At 37.1% G+C, this 4,661-nt stretch overlaps 2 pseudogenes; both read right to left on the reverse strand.

Moving 5' to 3' along the window:
• Window positions 1-2,306: 2,306 nt before the first annotated feature.
• Window positions 2,307-2,729, reverse strand: LOC149239284 (putative RNA-dependent RNA polymerase 1 pseudogene; annotated as a pseudogene).
• A 707-nt stretch (window positions 2,730-3,436) lies between these two features.
• On the reverse strand, window positions 3,437-3,911 carry LOC149239285 (copper transporter 5-like; annotated as a pseudogene).
• Between the last annotated feature and the right edge of the window lie 750 nt (window positions 3,912-4,661).

A 4,661-nucleotide genomic window follows, 5' to 3' on the forward strand; every position in this document is an offset into this window, starting at 1 on the left:
CTGTTTTGGATGATCTGGTTTAATTTAAAATTGGGCAAAACAAACCAATGGAATCATTCCAACATAGAGAATTTTCACTGTGCTTGAAATTCTTGCTGGATTCTTGTCAAATTTGTGGTTGGAAAGAGGGTCTGTTTGCTATACAATTAACGTACTCTATTGTTCATGAGTAGCATGGTTTTTGTACCCCAATGAGCTTGTCAAATATTTCTGAAATGATATTTTGAACAGGTCAATCCTCACAATCATCAGCTAAAGTTATGTGATTTTGGAAGTGCCAAAAGCTCTGGTGAGTTGTTGGTGAAGTGTAACTAGTAGATTCCTGAATTGGTTTAAATTATTTGATGGCAGCGTTTAATGTTTTATGAAATGTGTAATGTTTAGAATACTAGATTTTGTTCAAAGGACTTGGGATTTAAGGTTTGATTCATGAGTCTATTTAATGTAGAACTTCATTTCTCTGTATGTATGTATATATGTATATGCTGATGCTCTTCTTATAAGGTAAAAGGTGAACCAAATATATCATACATTTTCTCCAGTTATTATAGAGCTCCTGAGCTTATATTTGGAGCCACTGAGTATACTTCTGCTATTGATATCTGGTCCATGGGTTGTGTCTTGGTTGAGCTACTTCTTGGTCAGGGAAGTGGGTTTTCAGTTTCAGAGTAGTCTTACCTCTGCAGATCATGCATCAATACCGAAATTGCAGTTTGTAATATTCCCAATGACATCATGCTTACATATACTTGAGGAAATTTTACCAAATTTGTACCAAAAGACAGTGTAGCATGCTGATCATTCTCACTATGCAGAAATCCTGCAATCGTGTTTCGGTATTATATCAAGTAAGGTATTCTAGGAACACAAATTTATGATTTTCCTTGCTCTTTACAGGCTCTCTTAGGCTCCCACTGGGATCATATTTCATCCCCAGCTATCACTACCCAGTGTGTGGGGTGGAACAAAAGGTCTTTTGATCATTAGTGTGAAAGCTACATACAGTTTGACAAAGATATGTAAATTATTGTTATCAAACTATGGAAATTTAGGATTTTATTTTTTATGCAGTTGGAAAATATTAAGGCTAAGCAGTAAGGTTTCTTTGTGTAAGTTCAGTAATATGGTTAAACTGCTAATAGTCATACTTCAAAAAATCACTTTTGAACGGTCCAAGTAGTGTCCTGCTAAGTCAGGAATAGAAGGCCCAATTCAGCTTCAATTCAACATCAATGCATGAATAACTACGGTGTTGCAGTAAGTTATGTAAGCCGAATTGTTTTGAATAGTGGAGGTGTTTAGTAGGTTTGAGAATACCCTTTACTAGCCTTGGGTATGATATTCAAAGCATCAAAATCACTCTCGGTTTCTAGGCCATACTGCCTTGAGCATTAACCCTAATTAAGAGGCATACAGTTGGAAAATATATTTGGATTTTGTATCATTGTACTGTGATATAAGCATCCAATTGAATTGTCATTGTCCTCTTTTCACCTTAAACGTTTGCAAATATGCCTCTTTTCACCTTAAGCTATTTGAAAAAAATGGATTTACCATTTACACTCATATCCTATCGAATTCTACTCGGAAATACACAAATCATTGTTGATTATATTCTAGGATTAATTAAATTTAAACTCTAGGTAGAGGAATCATGGTAGAGCATGGCGCCTTTTGCCAATGTAACCAACCATGTATAATTTTCTCGTCACCTAGAAAAATAATTCACCATCTCTGTCAGTAATATAGTGAAACAGAATTTAAACCCTGAAACATAAACACAAGTAACCATATTAGCTGTCCTGGAGACCACCCACTTCACATCTCACGGTGAAACAATGCATTTTACAGGCACGGTTTTATGATTCTCGAGCTGAATAGAGATGACTTCCAAGGGCTCCATCCCTTTGAGGTTTCTTGAAACAATATAATCAACTTGCCCACATGATTAAATGGCAAAATTTATTAACTGTAGCCTCTTATTTCGTGTTAATAACACGAGTAAGCCTCTTGCGTTTGATGCTAAGTAGTTTGTCATATATCACCCATGCAAAACTTATAAAATGGGGATCGCTAGTACCAGATCCTTTCAAATTTGCACGGCCCCAATAATCTGGGTGACATGTTACATGATACCCAGTTGATGCCCTGGCACTTTGCTTGTCAGCAAAGCTGGTTGCAGTGTTCTGGTAATCATCATAGCCGTTTTCAAACCACCCCCTGCAGTGTTCTGAGAGACCTTACTGCATACATGATTGTTTCCTTTAGATCTCTATGCTTCCTATTACCATGGAATATTGACAAAGTTACGATGTTTCCACTGATAATCTCCGCAACCCATAATAATCCATCAATGATGCCAACTTACATCCATACCATTTTTTGTGCACTAGAGCTTCACTGAGGTAGATTTCAAATCCCTTCACCTCCAAATTATTGTCATATGCCTTCCGAACAACTTCCTCTGTGAATGAGCTTATACAAAGAGTCTGTGATGCTTGTACACGTTTTGATTCATATGTTGGTTTATCCTCTTTCTCCATGAAATCAAGAAATTCTTTTTGGTGTAAATTGGCAGGAACCTGCGCTGGAATACCAGTTTTCGGAAAATCAACTGCTTTTGAAAATAGCTCGGCTAACTGTAGACAACTTGCACTCTGAGCCATACTCGGCTCTTGGTCAGAAAATGCAGTATGAGAATTGGCTATCATTCCCAAGCTGTCATTCATCATATAATTCACAAAATACTCTTGAACCTACTGCATCATCAAACAAAATCATATAAGATAATGCACAGAGCAGTGCTAGTGTTTAAGCTTAAACAAGTATAAGAAAGCAATATAGGTAATTTGTCTCCAATGAAGGCCCACAAATTCTTTTCATATAAACATTGGCTTAATTAAAGTGAACGTGGATAAAGAAAAAGATCATAATTCCAAAAAAGTATGCTAATATTCTCCTCTGAACAGTTCAGAACATGAAGCCAACCAATGTACAAACAGTGCAAGGATTCATATATTTTAATGAGATGGGGTCAATGGGGTTAGTAGCAGACTGTCCGGTAATATCTCAGTGAAAAGTGCCTAAAGCATCCCGAATTCTAGTAAAAAAAGAATAATAAAATCTAAGGGGATGCTTGCAAGACAAAATTCAACAGGGAATATTATTGGTAAATGTTTGAAAAGCAGTGTAGTAAGCATTCTTATTTATGTATTTATTTTTAATTTTTTTAATTTTTAATTTTTTAATTTTTAATTTTTTTTTTTTTTTTTATTTTGTTTTTTAATTTTTTATTTTTAATTTTTTTTTTTTTTTAATTTAATTTAATTTAATTTTTTTTTTTTTTTTGGGAACATTGTTCTGGTTAGTTTTCTCAACCTGTCTCCCGCAACCGAAAGCATCAAAAGAAAACAACAATATACAATGATCATGAAGTTCACGAGCACTCACATGGACTTTCAGTGTTTTCTTCTTCGACTTCCCCATGGCTTCTGAAGAAAAAATACCCAACAACAAATCCCAGAATCACAGCTATAAAAACCCCCATTGAAAGACATCGCTGCCAACATGAGCAAATATCCCAGCCCTGCATTCAGACAAAAAAGGGCCGATTCCATGACCCTAAATCCAAGTGCTCTAGGGTTTCTTCCAATCAGAGAAGCATTGAGGTCTGAGGCAGCTTTACCACTCGAAATCCCCTTGAAACGAGACTGCATATTGACAATATACTCATGAAATACAGAAGCAAAAACACAAAAAAAACAAACAGCAACAAGGGTAAGCGAGTAACCAAGCCATGATTGAGTCTTCCAGCCGTTGAATAGCAGGGTCACGTCTTTTGCAACTGAAAGAATCAAAAGAAAACAACAATATATCACCTGTTTCCCACAGTAAAACATCATGTGCATCATCTTGAAGGTCTCGAGTTCGAATCCAGATGAAACCATTTTCCATAATTTCGCTGGAAATGCCCCTAACAAATCCGATTCAGGCCCTGGTCCTCAATATTGAAATACATACAAAGAAGACCATTTTGATGGGGTATATTCTTCTCCAACTCGTCCAAGACTGCCCTCCCTCTAGCATGTATACAGAAACGCTCAAATGCAAGCTTGAAATCAGGAATGTACGACTTGATCTTCATCTTCAAAAGTTTTCTTCCCACACCAAAAATTGCTGCTGACCCAAATCAGACAAGAAGACAGAGATACGAAAAGAAGACAAAAATACGAAAATGTGAGAACCCGAATCAGAAAACAGGAAGCAGATACAAAAATCTGCGAACAGGGGATTGGGCTCCAAAAATCTGAGAATCCAAACCAAAAATGGTCTGAATACTGCCACCCACTTCGATATACCCATAAAATTTCCCTGTGTCGCTTCAGACCTCATGGCGAGCGACTCTGTTGCAGTGTTTCTTGGGCGAGCGACTCTGTTGCAGTGTTTCTTGGGCGAGCGACTCTGTTGCAGAGTGTTAGATGGTGCTACTCATAATAGATGGGCTTATCGTGTGCTCAAAATCAGGGATTAATGGCACAACCGTCTCAAAGTTGGGGAGGCACAACTGTCTTAAGGCCAAAAAACATCATGAACACAGTCTTGCAGTCTCCGGGATCCTTCCAAGCGCAATATTCTCAACTGCAAACCCAATATTCTCAACT

This window comes from Pinus tabuliformis, chromosome 8 (assembly GCF_031772625.1).
Source record: "Pinus tabuliformis cultivar Carrire ecotype Pingquan chromosome 8, CPIR1, whole genome shotgun sequence".
NCBI lineage: Eukaryota > Viridiplantae > Streptophyta > Pinopsida > Pinales > Pinaceae > Pinus > Pinus tabuliformis.